Source organism: Eretmochelys imbricata, chromosome 5 (assembly GCF_965152235.1).
Source record: "Eretmochelys imbricata isolate rEreImb1 chromosome 5, rEreImb1.hap1, whole genome shotgun sequence".
In the NCBI taxonomy this organism is placed as follows: Eukaryota; Metazoa; Chordata; order Testudines; family Cheloniidae; genus Eretmochelys; species Eretmochelys imbricata.
Window position 1 is genome coordinate 65,598,355 of NC_135576.1, and position 12,560 is coordinate 65,610,914.

At 38.3% G+C, this 12,560-nt stretch overlaps 1 protein-coding gene across 1 annotated transcript in view; it reads left to right on the forward strand.

The window, feature by feature from the left end:
- Window positions 1-12,560, forward strand: part of PPIP5K2 (diphosphoinositol pentakisphosphate kinase 2) — a 95,671-nt gene that overhangs the window by 2,226 nt on the left and 80,885 nt on the right. The gene's annotated exons all lie outside the window — the stretch shown is intronic.

Consider the following 12,560-nt stretch of genomic DNA (forward strand, 5'->3'; position numbering starts at 1 on the left):
ATTACGTGATTAAAAAAATTAATCATTTGATTAATCACACTGTTCATAGAATGCTTTTTATTTAAATATTTTTGGATGTTTTCTACATTTTCAAATATGTTGATTTCAGTTACAACACAAATATAAAGTGTACAGTGCTCACTTTATTTTTATTACAAATATTTATGTGCACTGTAAAAAACAAAAGAAATAGTATTTTTCAGTTCACCTCATACAAGTACTGTAATGTAATCTCTATCATTAAAGTTGAACTTACAAATGTAGAATTATGTACAAAAAATAGCTGCATTCAAAAGCAAAACAATGTCAAACTTTAGAGCCTCCGTGTCCACTCAGTCCTATTTCTTGTTCAGCCAGTCACTTAGACAAACAAATGTGTTTTCATTTGCTAGAGATGATGCTGCCCACTTCTTGTTTACAATGTCACCTGAGAGTTAGAACAGACATTTGCATGGCACTGTTGTAGCCGGTGTTGCATGTTATTTATATGCTAGAAGCGCTAAAGATTCATATGTCCCTTCATCTCTAACCACCATTCCAGAGAACATGAGTCCATGCTTGTGACGGGTTCTGCTCAAAAATTATCCAAAGCAGTGCAGACCGATGCATGTTCACTTTCATCTTGTGAGTCAGATGCCACCAGCAGAAGGTTGATTTTCTTTTTTAATGGTTTGGGTTCTGTAGTTTCAACATTGGAGTCTTGCTCTTTTAAGACTTTTGAAAGCATGCGCCACACTTCGTCCCTTTCAGACTTTGGAAGGCTCTTCCGATTCTTAAACCTTGGATCGAGTGATGTAGCTATCTTTAGAAATCTTGCATTGTTACCTTCTTTGCGTTTTGTCAAATCTGCAGTGAAAGTGTTCTTAAAATTCACAGCATGCTGGGTCATCATCCGAGACTTCTATAATATGAAATATATGGCAGAATGTGGGTAAAACAGAGCAGGAGACCTACTATTCTCCCTCAAGGAGTTCAGTGAAAATGTAATTAACGCATTTATTTTTTTAATGAGTGTCGTCAGCATGGAAGCATGTTTTCTGGAATGGTAGCCAAAGAATGAAGGGGCATACGAAAGTTTAGCATATCTGGCACATAAATACCTTGCCGTGCCAGCTACAGAAGTGCCATGTGCACGCCTGTTCTCACTTTCAGGTGACGTAAATAAGAAGCAGTTATCAGTATCTCCCGTAAACGTAAACAAATGTGTTTGTCTTAGCAGTTGGCTGAACAAGAAGTAGGACTGAGTGGACTTGTAGGCTGTAAAGTTTTACATTGTTTTGGTTTTGAGTGCAGTTATGTAACAAGCAAAGTCTACATTTGTAAGTTACACTTTCATGATAAAGAGATTGCATTATGGTACTTGTAAGAGGTGAATTGAAAAATACTATTTGTTTCTCTTTTCACAGTGCAAATATTTGTAATAAAAATAATCAAAGTGAGCACTATACACTTTGTATTGTGTGTTGTAATTTAAATCAATATATTTGAAAATGTAGAAAAACATCCAAAATAGCTAATTTCAATTGGTATTCTATTGCTTAACAGTGCAATTAAAACTGCAGTTAATTGCAATTAATTTTTTAAATCGTGATTAATTTTTTTTAGTTAATCACGTGAGTTAACTGCAATTAATTGACAGCCCTAAAATATATTATTGCCAGGAAGATGGGGCCGGATCAAGTTATACGTTTTTTCCATGTTGAACTTCTGAATCTGTCACGTGAAATATTTATTTTACACTCAATGGCATAGCGCTTCATATCATTTCTCATATCAGTGGAATCATATGATGGATCAGGGCACGTGAACTTTTAAGGCTCTGTTTTCATGCCTTTTTAACCTTGACACTTTTCAGTCTTTGTCTCATTTCAATGTGAATTTTTGACATTTGAAAATAACTAGTTCAGCTGTCTGTGTTTATGGTGCTATGAAAAATTGTTTTCTGCTTTTTGAAAAGGGGTCTTTTATACACTTAATTTAAAAGCAGTGATTTGTTTTTAAAAGTCCAAACTTGTAGTGGGCATAACTTTCCTTGATGGCTGGTGTGTGTGATATGTTGGACAGATTGAGCTTATAAGTATATTTAGAGGTTAATGAATGTGAAGAGTATCTGCATTATGAATATGGTTTAGATATCTGCAATTTGTGCCAGACATCAGCTCATTGTAGTGTTTGGCAGCACAGCTGCTAATATTTTTGTATCTTGACCAGATTTCTTTTTGGATCCTAAGGCTGCCATGGCACCATGGTATGTACTCCATGAAAATAGTTTTTTCGCCACATAGCAGTGATTAGCAGCCTTTCCACCCATTAAATGACTTGGGTCAGGATTGTTTTTGAACTAGTTAATGCATAGTGTTCACTCCTTTCAGTCATAAAGTACTGGCACCAAAAAATCCACATCTTATTTTTTCTTTAGAAACATTTCTGCATGAAGAGTAGAGTTAATATCTTGCCTATTTTTGCATAATATGAAACTGCCTCATTGGAGGGGGACGGAATGCCTGAAAGAAGGATTGATTGTAGCAGATAAGTCTAAACAGGTGCATGTACCATCATTAGAGCCCTGCGCTGGTACAAAATTTGGATCCGCATACATCAGCAATCTGCAAAGATGATCTGCGGATATCTGCAGATATAAAGCGGGGATCTGCGGATTTGCAGGGCTCTAACCATAGTGTACACAATGTTTACACAGTGCACATAAGTAATCTCTTCCTAAATTTGAGTGGTATTCACTATCATGGCTTTTTTGTGGAGTACCTCAGAGTTATGAATACCTCAGGAATAGAGGTTGTTTGTAACCTGAAATATTCCTAACTCTGAACAAAACATTATGGTGATTCTTTCAAAAGTTTACAACTGAATATTGATTTAATATAGCTTTGAAACTTTGCTATGCAGAAGAAAAATGCTGCTTTTATGCATCTTAATATAAATGAAACCAGCACAAAACTATTTCCTACCTTGTCAAATCTTTATTTAAATTTTCCCTTTATTTATTTAGTAGATTATATTTAACATGGTACTGTATTGTATTTGCTATTTTATTTTATGTCTCTGCTGCTGCCTAATTGTGTACTTCCAGTTCCAAATGAAGTCTGTGGTTGACTGGTCAGTTCATAACTCTGAGGTTCTACTGTATTTTAAAATAGGCATAAACAGGGAAGCACAGTATTTTTATTTACTTTGGTGTCTTATAATACCCTTTCGATCTGTTCTGCCAACTTGAGCGCACGTTTCTCTCAGGTCTCTTTGGTTTCTACGATATACATAGAATGCTCTCCTTGAGCTAATTTCTAATCCGACTTGACATTTCTCCTCAAGATCCACTTCTGCTGTGACACCTGTAATTAATAAGCCAAATGCTGATGACTAGGTTGAGCCACAGATGGGGATAGCTGATTTTCATTTATAAAAGGTGAAAGAGGCATTCTAAGGATTTTTGAACAATCAGGTTGTGTAATAGTGTGATCTTTTTGCTGTTACTTCCCACTTCCTTCATTTTACACGTTTGTAAGCAAGACAAAATCTAATTTGAAAGTCTTTGTCTTCAAAACTGTCTTCCTGTGTTTGTGCAGCACTTAATACAGTAGGGCTGTGAACCAGACGATTGTTGCTGATGGAACCTTATTTTTGCATTCCTCCACTTTGAGGTTTTTTCGGTGTGCAGCCATATAGTAACCAAATATTTTCTTTTACAAACACAGAATAAGCTATTTGTATTTAATGATTATTTACTCAGATTGCCTCCTAAATCACTGGAAGGATTTTGCTTAAAGCTTCCAAAATATGTTACCACTGGGAAGAGACCAAACATGGAAAACTTCAGCTCCAAAACTAAATATTTTAGGAAAAATAAAAAACAAAACTATAGTGAGAGCTACCAGTTGTCTTTCTAATAGAGAGTAGAAATCCTAGTGTATCTATCTCCATCCCCCCCATAGTGACTCCAAAAGCTCTGTTTTCCAGAAGCAAGCTTTGTGGAGTGTGGGAGAGAACCATGGTCCACGCCGCTTGGTGCGGTTCTGAGTCCAGAGTTCTGTTACTGCAATAGTTGCTGATTCATTGTTATCTAGAATGTTTCACTTAACCTCTCTGCACCTCAATTTTCCTATCTGAAATGATGGTAAGATTATTATGAATACTACTACTCTCATTCTAAATGAAAAGGGATGTGAAAGTGCTAAGTTATGACATGCATCTTGAACCTTTGGCTCCTCTCCTCTTGGCTGTAGATGCCAGTATGATGATTGCTGAAACATAGAGTGGTCTGGTTTTGTATTTAATTTAGGGAATGGGAATATTAGGGGACAGTAAAGTTTATTTCCACAGTTTCTTGGCTTCAAATATGAGGATATCTTTTTACAATGTTTTGGTGCTTTAAAAATTTATATGTATTTTTCTTAAATCTACTTCGCCAAGGTGTGTCATGGCTGAGTGTTGATAAGTGAAAGAGATCTTGGGATAACAGAAACATCTGTTTGGCTTAGTGTTTCCCCCTATCTTAAGAGGGGATCTGATGAATATTGCACTGTACTTCTTGATTAAAGAGGTAAAGCAGCTCCATAAACTAGCAGGGCTTGGCAGATTTGGTGTATTGGTAACTCGTGTTTCCGTACAGTTCAGTTATGCCTGTCATGCCCTGGAAAAACAAATATTTGTTATATGAATGTGACAGGTTCCCTGCGGGGTGCCACCTAAAACTGGGGAACCACTGAGCCCTCTGACCCACTGGCCTCTCTCACTGTGCTGCTGTGACAAGCTGCAGACACGCTCCCGGTTTTACACTTCCACGAGCATACACTTAGGTGGGGACACACCCAGCTGCAGTTACATGCAGGCTCTCTGACCAGCCACTGCATGTGAACCAACAATAGAGAGGCTACAGCCAAAATAACCACCAGCTTCCCAGCCTAGGACCCCAGAGCGGTACTGTCCAGTCCTGGTCCAAACCCCAACCAGTATCAATTTATTATCCAGTTCACCACCGCCTCAATGTGGAGAGGAAATACAACAACTTTTGCCCTTTGAGCTAGGATTTCCCATGTACTTTACTCCAACTCACTGGTTTAGATAAAGCAAAAACAAGTTTATTAACTATAAAAGATAGATTTTAAGTGATTATATGTGATAACAAAGAGATCAAAGCAGATTACCTAGCAAATAGACAAAAACGCAAACTTAAGCCTAAAATACTAGAAAGATAGAGTATAAATTAGCAAATTCTCACCCTGGCTGATGATATAAGCAGGCTGCAGATTCTTAAGGGACAAGCTGCATTGGCTTTACAGCTTGGAATCCCAGGTCTTTCACATACAGGCTAGAAATCCCTTTAGCCTGGGTCCAGCACTTCCCCTGGTTCAGTCTTTGTTCCTCGGGTGTTTCCAGGAGTCTTCTTGGGTGGAGAACAGCAAATGATGTCACTCCCTGCCTTATATAGCTTTAGCATATGGCGGGAACCCTTTGTTTCAAAACTTGGTTCCCAGACCGGTTTGTGGAAAAATACTGACATCCCAAGATAGAGTCCAGAGACATGTTGTCTGGTCACATGCCCTTGCAGTGTTATAGCAGCCATTGCTTACAGGATGGCCAAAGCGTTCACAGGAAGGTTAAGTTCTTCCATGGTCCATTGTCTTTGCTGATGGGCCATCAGCACTGTCTGGCTGCTTCACTGTTGTACCAGAAAGGCTAGTTGTGGGTGTCACTCAGAATAAGCACGGCTCAAATACAGATACTTTTTCAATATTCTTAACTTTAGATACAAAAACGGTACATGCATACAAATAGGATAGTCATATTCAGCAAATCATAACTTTTCCAATGACCTCTCACATGACCTGTCTTGTATAAAATTCATCATAATTATGCCATGATTATATCATAATGTCACTGTGAAGAATATGGGGTGCACTGTCACAGTGAAGTTTGATAGAGGAAAGCCATATTATATGTTTAAATTGTAAAATTTTGCTGAGAAGATTTAAGGAAGCAGTATGATACTCCAGTCCAGAAACAGCCTGCTGGTACTCAAGTGTAGCTACAGGTTTTGTGTAACATTCTCATCTCAGGTGTGTGTTTAACTTAAGGTTAAATAGAATTTTGCTGTTTCTTATTGGAGTATATTTAGATTCTGTACGTTGTTCAGATGAGTTGCTCATTTGTAGCATTTCTCTCTATAGTGTTGGCCGTGAATATCATTCTGTACCTCTCCTTTCTGATTGAGAATTAGAATGTAGCATTCATTGGGAGGGCACTGAGGAGATTACATTACAAGCACCAGTCTGCTGATGAAATACAGCACTAATACAAGCATATTTATTTTAAATTGGATACATCTAGTTTAGTAGCTGAAAGACTTTAATTCACATACTTTGCTTTTTCACATTCCTATTTCCGTATCAAATTGTTGTGGGAAATTTTTTGGCTTGTATTCTCACCCTTTTCATTCTCTGTAGTTTGGGTCCTCTCTGCTTCAGTCAAATACAAGTGGGGAAGGGGACGTTGACATCACTTTTTATTCAGAATATTTCCCCAGGGCCCAACAGGAAATTAGATTTAAACTGACTAGGCTTGTCTGTTTCAATATGGTGCTTCTGTGATTTCCCCCGTCCTTGCTCTTACATAGCTCTTTACTTTTTTTTCCTTAAGCACCATACAAAAAGTAATAGTTGCAATACTCTGTAAACAGAATGGTTTTGAAAAAATCAGAATATCCACAATCAGTGTCCAGCATAGACCCTTGTTTCTAAATGACTGGGGGAAAAATGGCTTTAAGGAATGAAAGCGTTAACTTCTGATTAGAGTTCTTCCTAATATACAGGTTTCCCTCTGTTAATGGCATTGTGAAATAATCCACAGCTCAGTGTGGATTGTTGCATCAAACTGTGTAACAACAAGTCGTCTTTGACATCAGGTTGAGAAGAAACAGCACAGGCTTTACTAGGTATTTTGTTTGTTCGGTTGTGGCCCACAGGCTCTTGGAAACAAGCTCTTTATAGTCAACTTGTTGACTTCAGTTGCATATTAATTTAATTCCTCAACTAGTGTGTGTGAGATGTAAAAAGAAAAATTTTAGAGAAGTTTGTCAACTTTAAACATGTTGTGCTCACACAGTGTTTTATTGGTTGTGATTATTTCTGTAGCATTAAGCAAAGAGCTGCTATTTTACTATCTATGGAAGATGGGAATGAACTTTTTAAATTTGCCTTTGAAAAGTTCGTATCTACCAATGAGAGTTGAAGATTCTTGATTTGGGGGTTCTTGACCCATAATTTCTTGGCTATTCGTAGATTTTTGTGTGAATTTTCTATCACTTTTTTATAATACTTATTGGATCTCATTTACTGGATTAAACTCATTTAATTCTTTTTTGTATGCTGTAGTAAATTTTTCTAAGTTAACTAATTCTGTGTTGAAAATTCCTTTTTTTCATCAAAACTGCATATCAGAAATTCCTAAAATACGTCTGCATGGCTGGAGGGGGTTGTCAGGGTTTCCTCCCCACTCTGAACTCTAGGGTACAGATGTGGGGACCCACATGAAAGCTTATTTCTACCAGCTTAGGGTAAAACTTCCCCAAGGCACAAACTTTTTTCCCCTTGGGGGGTACGCTGCCACCACCAAGTGATTTAACAAAGAATCAGGGAAAGGACCACTTGAAGTTCCTGTTTCCCCCAAGTCTTACACTTTCTTTCCTGGGGAGGCTTTAGAATAATATCCTAACCAATTGGCTACAAAGTGATCACAGACCCAAACCCCTGGGTCTGTGGATCATAGAGAAATCAGTCAGGCTCTTAAAAGAAACAGAACTTGATTAGAAAGAAAAAAGGTAAAAGAAGCACCTCTGTGAAATGAGAATGGAAGATAATCTTACAGGCAGTCCGATTCAAAACACGGAGAATCCCTCTAGGCAAAACTTTAAGTTACAAAAAGACACAAAAACAGGAATACACATTCCCTCCAGCACAGCGAATTTCACAAGTCAAAACAAAAGCAAAATCTAATGCATTTTCTAGCTAGATTACTTACTAACTCTACAGGAGTTGAATTGCTTGCTTTCTTGATCTGTCCCTGGGCAGAGGCATCACACAGACAGACAGACAAAGCCCCAGCCCCGCAGATTTGAAAGTATCTTGGCCCCTTATTGGTCAGGTGCCAGCTAGGTTACTTGAACTTCTTAACCCTTTACAGGTAAGAGGATTTTATAGCATTGTATACAGAAAGGTGGTTACCCTTCCCTTTATATTTACGACAGGGGTTAGTAGTAGGATAGACATTTTTTAGTTCTTTTAAAAGATCCTATCCATGTAATTAATGTCTGGCAGATGTTTGACACATCTCGGGCACTATTTTAGTGTATTAAACATTTTTGTAATGTTGTTACGGGAAGATTAATATCAAAGTGGCACAATCAGTATTTAATTCCTTGAAATGGATCAGAGATCTTAAAATGTCAGATTTATTCTTAAAATTGTGGTAAACTGGTGGGGAATGTACACCACTTTCTGTGTTTCTAATGTGTCTTATTACCATGTAAGATATATGGAACTTTACAACAAGTAAAGCACTGAATATGCCCTGGATGGTAATATTTTCATAACCATTTTTGTTCACTCTGTTTTGTCCCTCTTTCCATCTTGCCTGCCTTCCTCCCCTTGCAAATTTTTCTGATTGTGTGGATTTGAGAAGATGCTTTTACTGGGGGGTAGGCCTTATTAAAGGTGTAATTCTTGCATTTCAATCTGCCTTTGGTTTTATCCCCTATAGTAAGAGGTTCCGCATCCGTAATTCTGGCACTTAAAATAGTCCCTTAAACCTGAGAGCCTTATCCTGAGTTGTTCTAGTTGAAGCTTCCCTATGGAGTACAGTCCTCCTGAGAACGAAGTCATGGCTTTATCCAAGCTCTACATATTGTACTGCTCGGCTCCCTCATTTGGCTCCCCATCAGCAGCAACCTAACAAACCTTATCTTTAGTCTTCTGTTACATCATCAACTATGTTGCAAAACTAGAATTTTTAGTCAAATAAAACTCCATTCATAGCAGTGGGAAAGAAATCATTGCATGTGGCAGATGAGGAAAGTGAAGTGGTAAGGAGAAACCTTTTATTTTCAGGCGTTTAAGAAGCTTTTGGAAACATAAGCTTAAGCAAACATAATTGTCAGCCTCTTTCTGAATAGAGGAGTAAATAAAGTTCCAAAGGCAAAAACTTATAGTTGTATAATACTGACTGCTTTTAAATGCTGTCAAATGCCTGGGTTTGGTCAGTGTGTCTACCCTTGTTTTAATTGTGTTATCAATAAGTTACTGCACTATGAATCTGATGTGCTCTGTATATGTGCTTTATTACACTGTGAAGCTGGCTTTTTTCAGACCACAGAACATATCTGACAGTAAGTGTGAAATATTTCTAACACTTGGTTCTTGACAATGGCATAGTTGTCCCAGTGAATAGTATGCATTTTGAATACAATTTTTGACAACTTACAGAGGGTATCTAAATAACATACTTGCCATCAATACTGTTCTGTTGTTCTCCCCTGCATGGATAATTTAGGCTGAAATGACCTGTAAATAGCAACAGGTGAATTTCAGTCTTCAGAATTTGGATAGATCCCTGAATTGCTACATAGAGTTGCAGTCTCTGCTTTAGTTCCTGACCACTCGAGTTGTATGTCTCTTTTTTTCTGCGGAATTTGAATGGGAGAGAACTGAAGGAAACTCTTAAGTCTGACCAACTTCCCTCTGATTAGAACTGAAACCAGATGATGGGTACCTGCTTTTAAAAGCAAACTAAATCAAATTCCCCTAATTATTAAGGGTATATGACTTTTGTAAAAGTCAGAAGTTTTAATTCCAAAATGTGAGATTACGTTTTGACAATAATGGTGTAATTTTTGATTTAGGAAGTATTTGTGTAGGTAACATACTTTACCAACAATGCTTAGCCATTACTAGGAATATGATACAGCCTTCATGAGAGAGAACAAAAGGACATATATACTGTAATTTTTAATTTTTTTTAAAAGTGATGGTTAACCCCCTGTAGAATGCAGTAGAGGTAATGTTGCGTTACTTTCCTGTGTGTCCATACTAGCAAAATTAGTACCCCATCTCCGCAACCAACAGTAATGGCACAGATGCAACAGTACTTATCTTTTTGTATAGGACCTTATGTGTTAGGTTTAATCAGGGTTTCATAAGAGCAGTAAAATCCAGAGTCATTTCCACACGAGCACATGCACCTTTACTACTAATGGTGCAGCTGCTTTGTTTCTGGCAGTTGCTGAAATACTAACTTTTATGTAGGTGAATATGGTAAATCCCAAGTTGAATTCCTGTGGAGGTTTCTGGGAATAGGGAAAACTGCTGAAGGGAAGTGGATTTGAATCAGGAAGATTTGGTTTTACATTGGATTATAATTCCTATTTGGGAGTACATCTGGAGAAGAGGGAGGTGGCATTGTATTCCAAAACTCCTATGGCGCTTCACTGAAGTAAAAAACTCAGAGGTTTGATTTGGCTGTTTTATTGCTGAATGTTTGAAGGTCTATATCACTAGTACACACATCCCTAGTTTGGGTAGGATTAAGTTTGCGTATATATTTTATTTCTGGTTTTGATTTATTAGTTTGCTGTGTTGTTCCTGGTACATGTTTAGGTGCAAAATAGTTTGGTATGCTGCTGCTATGCATGGTCAAGAAGTGAACTATGGAGAGCATAAACAGGAAGTGCCAAGGCTTGTAACTTAAAGCAGGAAGTATGAACATGATGTGCATTCTGTTGACGTTCCCTTTAAAGGAATTTTACCATTGCTAGGTATCTTCTGCAAAACCACAATTTTTCACTAGTACAGCTATTTACAGATTAAACTGTAAAACAGAATGCCTATTTGTCAGTCAAGGTATAAGGGGTACATACAGTCTAACTTGGGGCACCTTGAAAGCATATTGTATTGAGGAACAGGAGAGAGTTGTTGAAGATTCTCAGAGGTCCACAGGAGATACCTCTTACCCTAAAGATCTAACTTGCTCCTCTCTGGGTGAGGAGGTGACAGCTGCTCCAGTAACACCTCCTGATGACTTCAAGTTCTTTCAGGAGTTACTGGGAAGGATAGAGAGCAGATAAATTGACACTCTCCATTCCAATCTGCCAGACAGATTGGCAATGCAAATAAATGGAGTCATAGAAGCCTGCAAAAGACCTATGGCAGACTTCAGCCTCTCTACTTCCAATGTGAAATGAGCAGAAGAAAAGATACCAAGTCACTCAAAAGGTATTTGAGTAGTTCTACTTGTATCCGACTCCTAGCTCCCTAGTGGTATCTGCAGCACAGGACAAATCCAAGCAGACAGGACCACCTAAAACCACACTCCTGAGGACAAAGATCCCTAGAGATTTGACCTCTTAGGTAGAAGGACCTACACTCGGGCATCTCTTCAACTACAGACAATCAACTCTCAAACTCTATTTGCTAAATACGACTATTTAGCCTGGGACAGAGTATAACTGTTCATTGAGCTCCCCTAGGAGGCTAGGGCTGACCTGATAGCCATTGTTTAAGAGGAACAATTAGTAGCCAGAACTCGGCTCCAAATGGCCTAGGTGTTCCATGGCCATAGATATCACCATGAGAAGGGCATCTTTATTACAATCCTCAAGGATTCTCAAAAGTCCAAATGACTAAAGAAGATCTCCTCTTTGAAAGTCCAGATCTATTGAGCTCCTGCATGGATGAGTTCTTGCATATTGTAAATACTCTAGAGCTGCTCTGATGTTATGCTTAGAAGAAGCAAATTGAATCTTTTTAAAGGGGATAAAGCAATAGGCTGCGTTTATGAAATTTAAGCATTGAAATCAGCATATGTTTCCATATGCATGCACATCTAAAGGTTCAGCAGCTGGATCTTATAGTTACCAGTCCTTAGTGTTGCTCAGTCGTTTCCAGTGGCCAGCTGAAACTGCACACGAGGGAGGGGGAGCTGGGCTCTGTCAAACGCTTTCGAAGCTCCGATGTTGATGCAGAACGAACCCAAAGTCCCATGGTGATACGCCCTTCTTTTGTAGTGATAAGTCCCCATACAAGTCTATGGACCTTGCTGTGTCACACCAGAGCTGTCAATGACGAGGTATTCAACGTTGCTCTGTTGAGTATTATTCTGAGTTGTTACTAGGAGGATCCACAGCTGTTTCTTATCTGTCCCTTTGGCTCAACTCCTTTTCTCGTCTTTGGGGTGTATGCCTTTGCTTTAGGGTGGTCGATCTGCCATCCAGGTGATTGATGATAAAGTTGGTGCCTCTTGACTCCTCCACTCCCTTCCTGACCATCCGGCCCAGTCATCCTTTCTCAGTTAATCACCATACATTCTTCACTTACACCAAACAGTAAATAAGGCAATTACAGCCATAAAACTTCTATCCTTCTGAGAGCAAATGTTAACATAATCAGCAAAGAATAAACTCAGAACAATTTCTTCTTACTAATTCAAGGCTACAATTTCTTCTTGCTAATTCAAAGCTAGCAAAATGGAGTATAAGGCAAAATAAGCAAAATGGAGTA